Source organism: Suncus etruscus, chromosome 7 (genome assembly GCF_024139225.1).
Source record: "Suncus etruscus isolate mSunEtr1 chromosome 7, mSunEtr1.pri.cur, whole genome shotgun sequence".
Taxonomy (NCBI): Eukaryota; Metazoa; Chordata; class Mammalia; order Eulipotyphla; family Soricidae; genus Suncus; species Suncus etruscus.
In genome coordinates this window covers 89,626,684-89,641,387 of record NC_064854.1, presented here as the reverse complement: position 1 = coordinate 89,641,387, position 14,704 = coordinate 89,626,684, and the positions used below count along the sequence as shown (strand labels likewise).

Sequence of the window (14,704 nt, the reverse complement as noted above, 5' to 3'; positions counted from 1 at the left end):
TTTCTGAACCTATACAAAAAAGCAATGCTCCCAATTTCTGGCTGTGCTAAGCTAGCATCCTTAGCCCTAGACAGAAGGACGGATACTATGGGACTTCATGAGAAACCTGGGCTCTATTAACCAGAGATTCAAAACCTGGCTTACAACCAGAAAGACTAGTATTTGATCTGTCAAAGTGACAGCTTCCTATTTACTGTATGTATGTATACAACTTGAAAAGAATTACACAGCTATAATGGAAGTTCTTTGGCATTCAAGTAAAGGACACTGTTATCATCCATTCATCTCTGGCACAAATAGTTACAGAACAATCTATGAAATTCCAGGAATTTAATCACACTTTATTAAAGACAGAAATAACCAACCAACAAACAAATATATACCATTAAATGATATTAGTTCTCTGAATAAAAATTAAGTAGAAGCAGAAGATGAGATTAGCAAAGAGACTGCAATAAATAAATTTTATGTTTAATATCATAAATAACTAATGCTTGAAACTTTCCCATCACAATGCAGAGGATGGGTAATATTTAAAGAAAGGACACACATGGTATGAGTTTGGATGGCAAGAAAATTCACATATTTAAAAATATGAGAAAAATTAGAAAATGATAGGAGCAGATATTAAGGGAAAAGGATTTTGTTAATGAATCAGGCCACATAACACCATAACAAGTTTCTCTGTCAGAAGTTCAAGTTTTACTTTTGGTTTGCAGGAATCAGCAAGAGTCATCTATTATAGCTCTCTAAATCTTCCATTACAGTGCACATCTTCGACAAGAAGTGGGATTAATGATGTTCATTTTAAAAATTGACAATGTATATAGCTAAGGCATAACATTTCTTTCAACTCAGGGCTCAATAACTTATTTGACTATTACCTCCTTTCCAACGGAAAAAATTTACTCAGCTAGAGGAATGCTGCTTTAATAAAGAAGGTATATTTAAAATTGAACTATTGTTAATCTTAAATTCTATTATTAAAAAATGGTAAATCAGAGTCTGGAAGCAGTCAAACTTAAAGATTGGAGTTAGAAATATATTTCACTATTTTCTTCCTATACACAATGATGAATTAATAAAACATTATGAACCTTCCTTTAAAGCAGGAGAGGAACTGCATTAGCTGGAAATAAAAGGAAAGAGCAACTGACCAAGCCCCACTAGAGGGCACACAAGGAGCCAAACCTCAGCAAGCCCACCCAACAGCCCTCTCTTGAACCACGTTCGGGGAGGGGACCCATCCCCATGCCACAGGGAGCAAAATCAAGCTGAATTCGGAAGGCACTGCGCTCCAAGCCACACCAATAAATGCAAAGAAATATGGGTAAATTAAGGAGGACTTTAACATCTGGAGATACAGAGAGAAACCCTAGTAAGTTTCCAAGTTCACCAAAATGCACAGATCCATTAGGAGATCTAGAAGAAGCCATGAGAAAGGAAATGCAAGCCATGTATAAAAGAAATGAATAAAATGCTAGCTACAAATGCAAGAAAGACATGGATGAACAAATCAGCCAAATTAAAAAACTGTTACAGAACATGAGAGATTTTATACAAAGGGAATTAAAAGAAATAAAAGACACCGTAACAAGCCATACGAGCAGGATCACAAAGTTGGAGAAGCACATTGAAGAACTCGAAGGAAAACTGCAAACAAAAAGCGACCAAGAAACCAACAAGGAAATAAAAGGCAAAGCACTGGAAGAAAAAGTCCAGTATCTAATGAACACAGACAAAAGAAAAAATCTAAGGATTGTGGATATACCAGAAGGGGAGGAAACAGGGAAATAATAGCAGTAGTCAGGGAAATAATAGCAGAAAAATTTTCACACCCTCTGAAAAAAGCTTCAGTGCAAATCCAAGAAGTAAGGCGAGTCCCTAATAAAATAGACCCTAATAAAACAACACCAAGACATATAGTAATCCAAATGGCAAAAAACAACAAACAAACAAACAAACAAAAAACACAGAGAAAGATGAACTCCTTAAAGCAATAATGGGAAAAACCCTCAAGTACAAATGAAGGGACATAAAAATCAAACTAGATCTCCCATTTGAAATAATTCAAGCAAGAAGACAGTGGAATGACATATTTAAATGACTGAATGAAAGAAATTTCTAACCTAGGGTCCAATACGCAGCAAAACTCATTTATATGGGAGAGCAGACTAAAAACATTCTCAAAAAAAATGAAATTGCATTATTTGTGCAAACAAAACCGATCCTAAACGACCTACTCAGAAACAAATTACACAATCTAAACCCCCGATTGTAACAACAACACAACTGCACAACATTTCACTCTGTCAATAGTCTCCCTAAATGTTAACAGACTAAACTTTCCCGTTAAAAGACCCATAGTAGAGAACTGGATTAGAAAAAATAAACCGAACTTTTGCTGCTTGCAAGAAACGCACCTACAACTAAAGGAAAAGCACAGGTTTAGAATAAAAGAATGGAAATTAATTATTCAGGCTAATGGAAAACAAAAAGGAGCAGGGATAGCCACTCTTATATCAAACTAAATTGCTTTCAACCTCAAGAAAGTTATCAGAGACAAAGAGGGCCACTACTTACTGATCAGGGAACACTCGATCAAGAAGTACTAACCCTGGTCAATACTTATGCACCTAATGTAGAGCCAGCAAAATATGTGAGGCAACTGCTCGCAAACCTGGAGAAACACATAAAGGGAAATGTGATAATAGTAGGAGATCTCAATACTCCACTATCATCACTGGACACATCCACCAAACAGAAAAAAATAGCAAAGAAATGAGTCCTAAATGAGAAATTAGAAGATCTAGGGAAAATAGACTTATATAGGACCCTCCATCACCAGAAAGCAGAATACACGTTCTTCTCAAGCACACATGGAGCCTTCTCCAGAATAGACCATGTCCTAGGATACAAATCTAACCTACAGAAGACCACAAATTTAAAGATCAGTAGAAGCACCCTCTCAGATCACTATGCAACAGAGGTCAAAATTGACTATAAGAAGAAGCAATGGAGAAAAACTAATAACTGGTGATTAAACAACATGCTGCTCAACAACAGCTGGATCAAAGAGGAAATCATGGAATAAATAAAAAGTTTCCTTGAGACAAACGATAATGAAGAGATAAGTTGTCAAAATTTGGGGGAAACTCAAAGCAATACAGGCCTATGTCAAGAAAGAGGAAAATAACAAAATCAACATATTAAAGGATCACCTCAAGGAATTGGAACAACAGCAGCAAAGAAGTGCTGCGGACTTTTTTATCCTGATGAGATAAAAAGTTCCTAAGTATAACCTTAGTGAGTTCATTTTCCCACTGGAAGTCAAGTGGAAGCACGAAGAGGTGAATATGAAATATGAATTATGAAATATGAAATGAATGAGACCACACAGAATGCATGGGGACTTGCGTCTAGAAAGACGAAGACAAATTTATTTTTTGAGCTGGGTAGCTTTTAAAGGTTGAGGTTTGGAATGCAGGGTGTAATTTTTGACATCAAAGAAAGTGGGAGATGGTTAGGGAAACAGAATGAAAGACCATGGCTAAAATTTGCATATTAAAGAACCGATACTGAAGGTGAAAAGAAGTTTTGTTTTGGGTTAGCTTTGTTTTGGGTAAGCAGAAGAAACCAGGTAATTTTCAGGGAAGTGGGAAGAGAGAGAAATGTTTTAGAGTTTTGGGGAAAACTGAAAATTGCTTTACTATGAGCTAAGTTTTGGAAAAAACATGATCTTGGTGCCAAAGTAGCAAAGATCACAGAGCGCTGGTCAGTGGGAGACTTTTGGCGGGATTTGTACTGTCCTCCTTTGTTAGAAAAAATTACTAAGGCCTGATTTCTAATAATGGTCAAAAATAAAGAGAGAGATAATTACAGCCACTTTAGAATTATGGCCAAACACTCCACACAAAGGGTCAACTGATTTTGACTGCTCTAAGCGGGCCTTTTTGGCAAATAATTCTTTTCCAGGAGTGCAACACTCTGATGTGTGTGCCCTTCCTGAGTGGGGTGTAACAAAGAAGTCCAACCACAACCAGAAGGCAAGAAATAATAAAAACGAGAGCAGAAATAAACAACATAGAAACTAAGAAAACAATACAAAAAACTCAATGAGACCAGGAGTTGGTTTTTTGAAAAAATAAACAAGATAGACAAACCACTGGCAAAACTCACCAAAAACAGAGAGAATACTCCCAAATCAATAGGATCACAAATGAAAGGGGAGAGATTACAACAGAACCTCAAGAAGTACAACATATAATGAGATCATATTATGAACAACTATACTCAATTGTACTAGAGAACCCAGTAGAAATCGACAGATTCCTGGAAAAATACCATCTTCCGAGACTGGAAAAGGAAGATCTAGAAAGCCTAAACAGACCAATCACTTCAGAGGAAATTGAAGATGTAATTAAGAAACTCCCGGGGCCGGGCGGTGGCGCTAAAGGTAAGGTGCCTGCCTTGCCTGCGCTAGCCTCGGACGGACCGCGGTTCGATCCCCCGGCGTCCCATATGGTCCCCCAAGCCAGGAGCGACTTCTGAGCACATAGCCAGGAGTAACCCCTGAGCATCACAGGGTGTGGCCCAAAAACCAAAAAAAAAAAAAAAAAAAAAAAAAAAAAAAAAAAAAAAAAAACTCCCTAATAAAAAATCCAGGTGCAGATCAATTTACAGGTGAATTCTATCAAACATTCAGAGAAGACTTACTACCACTTTCCACAGGCTCTTCAAACCATCAAAAAACAGGAATCCTCCCCAACTCCTTTTATGAGGCTAATCTCACACTCATTCCCAAAGATGGCAAAGACACCACCAAGAAAGAAAACTACAGAGCAATCTCACAAATGAACATAGATGCAAAGATTCTCAACAAAATTTTAGCAAACTGAATATAGCATTTCATCAAAAAGATTATACACCATGACCAAGTGGGTTTCATCCCAGGAATTCAAAGTTGGTTCAACATACGCAAATCAATCAAAATCATACATCACATCAACAATAAGAAAGACAAAAATCACGTGATCATATCAATCGATTCAGAGAAGGCGTTTGACAAAATCCAACAAACACCATTTCCTGTTAAAAACACTCAGCAAAATAGGGTTAGACAGAACCTTCCTCAAGATAGTTACAGCTATCTATGAAAAGCCCACAGCCAACATTATCTTTAATGGCAAAACACTAGAAGCATTTCCACTAAAGTCAGGAACTAGGCAAGGATGCTCACTCACTTCACTCTTATTCAATATAATATTATAAGTCCTAGCAATAGCAATCCGACAAGAGAAGGGAAACAAAGGAATCCAAATTGGGAAAGAGCAGATGATATGATGATATATATATATATAGAAAACCCTAAAGAGTCCACAGTAAAACTCCTAGAAACAATCAACCAATACAGCAAAGTGACTGGCTACAAAGTCAATACACAAAAGACAGTAGAGTTTCCTATAGAAATAACAAAGTTGAGGAGAGAGAGATTAAAAATGCAATTCCATTTAAAATAGTATCAAATTTATAAGGTACCAGGAATCAACCCTACAAGGGAAGTGAAGGACCTATACCAGGGAAACTTCAAAAAACTCCAGAAGGAAATTGAAGAGGATCTAAAGAAATGAAAGAACATCCCATGATCATTAGTAGGTAGAATCAACGTAATCAAAATGACTATCCTACCCAAACTACTACACAGATTTAATGCAATCCTTATCCAAATTCAGACAACATTCTTTAGCAAATTAGAACAATCATTCATAAAATTCATCTGGAACCACAAAAGACCCAGAATAGCAAAACACATATTGAAAAACAAGAAGCTGGGTGTCATCTCTTTACCTAACTTGAAACTATACTATAAAGCCATAGTGATCAAACAGCATGGTACTGGAACAAAGACCGGACCACAGACCAATGGGTTAGAACAGAACTTTCAGACATAAACCCCTGGATATACAGTCAATTAATATTTGAAAAAGATCCAAGAACTTGAAATGGAACAAAGAAAGTCTCTTCAACAAATGGTGTTGGTACACATGTAACGAATTGAAAATTGACCCATAACTCACTCTTTATACAAAAGTCAACTCAAAATTGATCAAAGATCTTGAAATTATACCCAAATCTATAAAGGTTATTGAGAATAAATTTGGCAGAACACTCGAAGGCATAAATATCAAAAAGGTCTTCAAGGATGGAGCACCAATGGCAAGAACGTTAGCGTCAAACATAAGCAAATGGGATTACATCAAACTAAAAAGCTTTTGCATGGCGAAAGAAACCCTATTTTACACAAGAAGACAATTAACTGAATGGGAAAAATTTTTGAACTGAACACATCAAATAAAGGGCTGATATCCAGAATATACAAAGCACTCAGAAAGCTGAGCTCCCCAAAACCAAATAAAGCCATAAAAAATGGGGAAATAAAATGAATAGACAGTTCTCTGAGGAAGACCTAAAGATGGCCAACAAACACATGAAAACATGCTCACCTTCACTCATCATTAGAGAAAGCCTAATCAAAACAACAATGAGGTACCACCTTACAACAGTGAAAATGGCTCACATCAAAAATAATGGGAACAATCTCTGTTGGTGGGGATGCGGTATGAAAGGTACTCTTATCCACTGCTGGTGGGAATGCCCCCTAGTCCAACCCCTATGAAGAACAGTCTGGAGGGTGCTCAAGGAACTCACAATTGAGTTGTCATTTTACCCAGCAATTGCTCTCTTAGGTATCTACCCCCAAGTCGGAAGGACATTCATTCCAAAGTATGTGTGCACCCAACTACGTATTGCAGCACTCAGTATAATAGCCAAGTCTTGCAGCCAACCTTGATGTCCAACAAAAGATGAGTGGATCATTAAGATGTGGTATCTATACACAATGGAATACTACCTGGCAGTCAGAAATACAATCATAGACTTTGAGCAAAGTGGATGGGCCTAGAACATAATATGTTAAACAAAGTAAGAGAGATGAAAGATAAACACAGAATGATAGCACTATTCTGAAGCACCTAGAACATACACCATATATATCACTAATACTCAATGATCAAATAACAGGGTTTAACAGGGTAGAAACTCCAAACGTTTAACAGTCAATATATATTGGAGAGTAGTGCCCAACTCACCTGAAAGAGGAACAACACAAATGCTCGACTACACATTATACCATAAAGAATCCAGGAACAGCAAAAACAGCAGCTTAGAGGGAACAAGTATGTATTCAGCCTTTCACTACAAAGACCCATAATAATCTCTTAGGGATCTTATACAGGATTACAGGTATAGAATACCATGAGAAATCACTGACTCCAATGGAATCATTTCAAAATTATATGTTTTAATGCCTTAATATTACTATATTTAAAATAATCTCTCATCTTTTCTGTCCGCAGGGGTTCTTGGATACAAAGGGTGTACAACCTAAGATGGCACCTCGAGACTCAGTCACACAAGATACCATACCAGTTTGCATTATGAAAATGTCTCGATAACACTTTTTACTCTAAACCTTTAAGAAACCATTAGTAAAAATATTGGGAACTGCAAAAAAAAAGGTTTACATTAGTCTTAACACATAGCATTCTGGGGGATACAGGAGGAAGAAAGGGATATGTGCTTGGGAACAGGGATGAAGGGAAGACAACACTAGGGGTGATGGATATTCCCCTGATTCAATGCTAATATTTACCTAAAATACTACTGTGAAAGATATGTAAGTCATTATGAAAAACAATTGTGTTTTATTTAGAAATGTTCTGACTTACATGTATTATTATTATATTATATTATATTACATTATTATATTAATTATATGTTATGTTATGTTACTATATTATGTTGTCAGTTTACCTCAATGTTAATCAATTTTGTCTCTTGAATAAATTCTTATAATAAAAAAATTTCTAATTAAAAAAAACTTTTTAGCATACCCTTTATTTCTAGGTTATACATTCTTTTAGGCCTGAAACACATGACCAGCCAGACCATGAAAGCAGCAACTGTGACATACATATTTATACTACAAGGCCTACTCATCGAACACATTCAAGCAAACTAACATTCTTTTGCTCTTTTCTCCTCTCTTCTCACTACTTCTTTTTTTCTTTTTCTTTTTAATCTTATTTTCTCTTTTCTCCTTTTCTGCCACTTCCATATACTTTCCCCTTTCCCTGCTTTAGAAATCTGACTATCCCTTCACCCCTCAAACCCATCCAGATTTCCCACCATATTAAAACTCTTCACACTCAGTTCTTAATCCATTAAGCATCAAGCCTGACCTCCTTCCTCTAATGAACCAGTACCAAGCACCCAAGCGAATGGACACCCACTCAAACCCACACCTCGTCCCCAGCAAGAAAAGACAACTAACAACCCTGCTGGCTCATCCTGTGTGGCCCTCCTGCCAACTCTTCCTAACGTGGACTGTTGCTTGATATCAGACTTAGCTCTAAAAGGATCCCCAATGCAAGAACTCTACCCAAGACCTCCCTGCCACTAATTTTTTGCCAATCTCAAGAAGGTCAGGGTGTGTGATGAAATGCCATCCGGTAACCCACACCCCACAAAAAAATCTCAAAAGACAATGGTGAAACCTATAGTTCCATCATAAGTATAAGACTTGTATAACACTACCTCTTTACCTGTGCTTCCCCAAATATAAGGTAGTCTCCTACATCACTTTGTTCCTTTAATTACTTTTTTATTTCATTTTTTTAAATCTTTTTTCTTTATATATATATGTGAGCACATATATTTTTATTTCTATTTTTATCTTTTTTGGGTGTGTGACTTGTTTCTGTTTCCTTCTATTTCCACCCCCAAATTCATTGGCAGTATAATGTAGCACTATTTCTTCCTGCAAAGGCACACTAAAAAAAGGGGAAATGTTACATATAAAAACAAGCTCTTATCTACTAGGTATTAAAAACTCATATTTTTTTTACATACAGGGGCATCTCCCACCTTGAAAATATGTCATGTTGACCCAACTTAGACCCTAGGTGATTAGACACTGACCATCCAACCTTGAACCCTGGATCCCAGACATAGAAACGACACAGTTCTTCACAACAGCTACAGGAACTAAATCCCATCCAGGACATCCTTAATACTGCTCGGACACCAACATGCCCCAGCTCTAATATGATATCTGACAACGAGGAATTTGGGAACAACTTGACCTAAGAGCATGTTTCCTACCTCACCAGCTAACTATAAGACAAAATCAGACTTGTCACCCTTTTCTCTGTGTAAAAGCAAAGGTTGCAATCTACAGATGACTGGCTGATAGAACCATGACTGGGCAGTATGTATCCTTGGACCAATAAAAAAGCCCTAGTCTAGGGTCTGATCTACGATCTGCACAACAACCATGATCTCTAATTCCAGAGGTCTAACTGAGACAATAGCAACTGAATGGGTACTCTGGAAACATAACGAAAGATCCTATCCCAGGCTTCATCTTAGGATCAGCGCAGGACCAAGACCACCAACCACAGAAGACGGATTAAAATAACACTGAGGGAACAGAACTTCTAGAACCAGAAAGACTTCTTCATAAGTTCCATCCTTGACCCATGCAGAGACTGAGATCTCTAGATAAAGAGACCTGATTTTATCACCCAGGATGGAGCAGAATCTTCCATACATTACAAAAAGTACCAAGGGGAAAGCAAATGAACTAGAAAGGAGTCTATAGTTAATCCCACGACAATATACTCCAAGGCTGGAGAAACCTTGTATCTCTTAGGCCAAGGGAATTTCTTTTTGAATGACCCCAATGTTTACTATGCCTATGCAGGAGGGGGAAAAAAAAAGACCAAAAACACAAAATAATTTTTTTTAATTTATCTATCTAGATTTTGTCGATTTCTTTTATTTGGTGTGGATATTGAACTTGTTGTCTCCATTTTTATTTTTTTCTCTCTTCTTTTCTCTTCTTCCTTTTTGCATTCTGTCATGTTTTTTTTATTTCAGACCATGGATATTATGTGGTGCCTATCTTATTGCTGTAGTGCTCACTGAATATTTCATTTGATACTTCTTTTTATACTGTTGTGATGTTTCACCTTTTCCCCTTTGTCTCTCAAACTGAGGGATAAGAGCCTCTAGAAGGCTTCTGCCCATTTTCGGTGTATTTTGATTTTTACCGCCATTTTATTACTTTTTCTCTTCTTCAAACAAAACCACATAACTTGAACTATCTAGTCCCGCATCCCAATTGAGGGGGGAAATAAGGGAGATAATGGAGATACCATGACCAAACAGTTGTAAGATCACTAAGTAGTAAGCTACGCACAGAGGGGACAACTCATTCTAGCAGCCCTGGGGGTGAGGGTGGAGGATAATGGGAGGTATGATGGGAACTGGAGATGGGGGGGAGGACAATTTTGGGTGATGGGACCCCTGATTCAATTGTTAATAAAGTACCTAAATATTACTGTGAACGATATGTAAGCCATTATGAATTAAAATTAAAAATTATTATTATATTATATATATTATATTAAAAGAAATATTACGTGATATTCTATTACACTGGAGCTTAATATATGTACTATGGCATTATAGGTTTTTATTATTTTTAAGGGCAAGATCTTCACACTGATTTTATATTAAAAATTTTTTCCAAAGCCCCGACTTAGCCCTACATACCCTATACTCTAAGAGGGATGTATGGCATAGATTAGCCATGTATAACGATAGATTAGGTCCTTGAACTTTCTGCCATAAACAAACACATGGACACTACCTAATGACACCAGTGCCTTTGCTACATTTATTTATTTAATTTCAATTCATGGACTGTAATGTATGTCTGTAATTTAATCAGGGCTAACATTTAGTGTTTGCTATATGTAAAGACCTGTCTTAATTGGTCTATTTCATCATACCCCACAACATTTCTAGATAGATATATGCCTTAACTTCAATACCAGATGAGAAATTCACAGATGCAAACTACCCAAGTACATACATAAGTAGTTGGGGCCATTCAGAGGAGGAGTTTGGACTCCACTGAGATTATTACTCTAGCAGGCAGACTCACATCCACCAAATGGAGCTCTGAAAGGAGACACTCTAATAGGGCTGAATCATCCCTTTTTCCAACCTGGGAGAGGGGAATGAAGCCTGTTTGAACAAACAACTGGCATATCACGATGGACTCGACCTCCTCTCCTCTCCTCAGTCACATAAATCACCTCCTCCCTAGTCATATAGGTTATATTTGGTCATGTCTTCAGATTTAACATTCTACACGCAACGCATTGGCCAGTAAGGGCCATGCCTTTCTCTTGCTTAGAGTTTCCTGAGGAGTATATACTATTTTGTTTGGTTGGCTTTTTGTTTTGTTTTTGTTTTGGGGGGGTCACACTCAGCAGTGCTGTGGCTTTACACTTAGAAATTTGCCCCCAGCAGGCTCAAGGGACCATTTTTGGATGCCGGGATTCAGACCACCGTCCTTCTGCATGCAAGGCAAATGCCTCTACCGCTGTGCTATCTCTCCGGCTCCATGAGCAGGTATATTCTATTGTATAACACTTTAAATACTCATTCCTCTCTGATAGATAAAGTAAGTCTCACTGCAGTGGTTCCAGAAGGCTTTCTCTGGGATACCTCCAATCTTCACTTTCCTCTCCACCCGAAGCCCAACCTGAGTGAGGGTAGATTGCCAAGCATCTAACATTCACCAGCCTGTTATCTTTTGCATCTTTTACAGTGTAATTAAGAGAAAACAAACAGAGGGATATATTTTGAAGCCATGTTTTACATATTTTATCAAACTTTATTTGCTATAGGATTTCACTAAAACATGGGGCTTTCATTTGGTAGGAGAATGAAACCAGATATTATTTTCCTTTCTCACCAACTCCGTTGCTGATGCTGATACTAATGTCCAAGAACAGCTTCTGGGGAATAAAAGTTATATGCCATTGAGCCTACTAGAATTTCTGGTGATATTTTAAAGGTCTACCAAAAAGACTCCACTGGATTTCTACAATTAGAACTTCCATTGAATTTTATTCATTTGACAATTGTGCAAAATAATATCCAATTTCTATTAAACATAAACTATTTAATTTAAATAAATTTCAGGATTTTGTAGTAAAAGTTATTAGCTATTTAAAAAACAGTGTGTCCATATGTTGTAAATGAAGCAGGGGTATTTTTTACATTTATTTTAGATTTCAGTATCATCAAATAATTCATTCTTGGACACAGAAACAATTTCTACCTGAAACTGTATGTGAAGAACTTTCATAGAAGTAGATTTTGGATTTCTTAAAGCACAGAATATATTCTGTTTATATAAGCTTTCCTCCTGTGACTACTAACTTTAGCATTTTCCCCTCCAAAAATAATAAACATAGAATGGTTTAATAAAATCTCCAGCTCAAATGCAAATTAAAAATTCCCATAATGACTGTCTGGACTTAATATCTGGGAACTAACTGCCTTCTGAATTAGACAGGGAAAATTTAAGCACAGAGGAATGGACTTAAGCTTCCTAGAGTGCTCTGGATGCCAGAGTGATGTGAAGTTCAAGAATCATTAATACAGTCTGCCTTCAAGATATATATCATCGTGAAAACAAACAAAATCCTAGTAGTAATAAAACCAAGGTGATACGTGAGAAAGATTATAATGAATGGCACTTTTATGCAATTTTAATAGCACAATGGTTTTCAAACTTATTGTCCAATACTAGAGTTACCTGAGGAGTTTTCAATACTCACCTATCCTCAAAAAAATCTGGGTCCAGCTACCCTTAATTTCTAAAACTCCTCATGGGATTCCAATGCACAGCCAAGTTTGAAAACTGTTAGCATATTCTTTCAATGTCTCCACTCATTAAACGAAGGTATCCATCTATACCAGAGCTTCCTCACCTTGTCATCTTGTCATCTTGTCACCTAGTTCATGGTTAGGTATCAACTTAGGAAGATTTAAAAAAACTGCTGCCTACTATATCCTGAAGAGCTCCTGTTAATTTGTGTGTTCCAGGTAGCCACAATTTAAGACTTTGATATGCAATTCTTTTTTTAAAACTTATTTTTACAATTTTTTATTTAAGCACCATTGTTACAAACATGTCCATAAATTGGGTTTCAAGCATAAAATGCACACACCCCTTACCAATGCAACTTTTCCACCACTAAAGTGTCTGATATGTAATTCATAAATACTTCTAAAGAAAAATTAACCAAAATTTTTTTCTATGTATTGCTCATAATTTAAAAATCTCTAGCATTAATTCTGAAAATGCATTTTAGATTTTTGTAAGAGCATATCTATACTCTTTAATTTTAATCAAGGGATTTTATATCTAACTTAGGAATAACCCCTTAGTTCTATTAAATATTCTATTAAGTTATATGCAAAACATTGAATAAACATAGTTATATATTTTTTAAATAAAATGCCCATAGCTTTTAAAAAATTTGAAGAGTTTGGCTCTGTTACCAACTGGATAAAAATTGATTTTAGGAGCATATTTACTATATAATTTTGCATTGGGAAGACACAAAGGTCTCCTAACAGTTTTAGACCCTTATTGCATGTTTATTTCAGACCTGTCTTTCAAAAATTATTAGGGATGGAGAAACAGTAAGGCAGATATGGTGTTTCCCTTGCATGTGGCTGACCTGGGTTCAATCCCCAGAATCTAATATGGTTTTCCAATTACTGTCAAGAGAAATTTCTGAGCATAGAGCCAGACATAATCCCTGAGTCTAAAAACAAACAAAAAGTATTTGGTAATGAACAAGATTTTTAGATTTAAGCTTCAGATTAAAAGCTTGAGACTAGGGTGTATGATAGTGCTCACAATTAGAAGTGCCTTTTCAGTTATACTGACAAAGTGACTGTTAATTAATATCATAACAGTGTTGCTCTTACAGTCTTCTTACCTCTCCTACTCTCACCTACCTGCCATGGTTTGAACGTGAGCTCTCTTTCATACTGAGCATGTCCTTGGGAAAATTACTAACATTTCTATTCCTTATGCAAAATACAAATAGCATAAGTATTTTAATTATTGTTATGAAAAATAAGAAAATTTACACAAAACTCTCAGCATAAGAACAGTATCCTATTAGATATGAACTTATATTTTTGCAATAAATAATTTTATATTATAGTTATATTCATATTTGGGTGATTTTTCAAGACAGTAAATTTTCCTGAGCTTCAAATATCAATTCAAACAACATAAAATCAGTTTCATTCAGTTTCATTTATAATCATTCAGTTTCATTTATATGTTATAATGACAAAATAAAGAGAATAAAGTATATTATTACATCATACATTAAGAATCTACATCAAAGAAAATGACTACACTATAAATCACTGTAATCACTGAGAAATGCTTTTTCAGATTCCAATTTATGAGCATCATTCATATTTGGTTGAGGAAATTTTTTATCACATATCCTAAGTGGCCTAAGAAGCATAAGTAGCCAAAACTATCCAAACACATGGGCAAGTAGCTGTTTGTACTCTTCCATTAGTTACCACAGCTCCTTTACAGGTAAAAGAATTATGCTATTCATTCATTAAAATCTGCTTACATTCAACTATGCACTCATCGGTAGCTGTTTCTCCCAAATCAAAACCTACACATGTACTTGCGATCAGAGTCAACACAGGGTTCCGTCACCAGCTCCGTTATATCAAA

The 14,704-nt window shown here is 36.2% G+C and overlaps 1 protein-coding gene across 1 annotated transcript in view; it reads right to left on the bottom strand.

Moving 5' to 3' along the window:
- The window catches only part of SHISA6 (shisa family member 6), a 462,012-nt gene that overhangs the window by 383,745 nt on the left and 63,563 nt on the right, over positions 1 to 14,704 (bottom strand).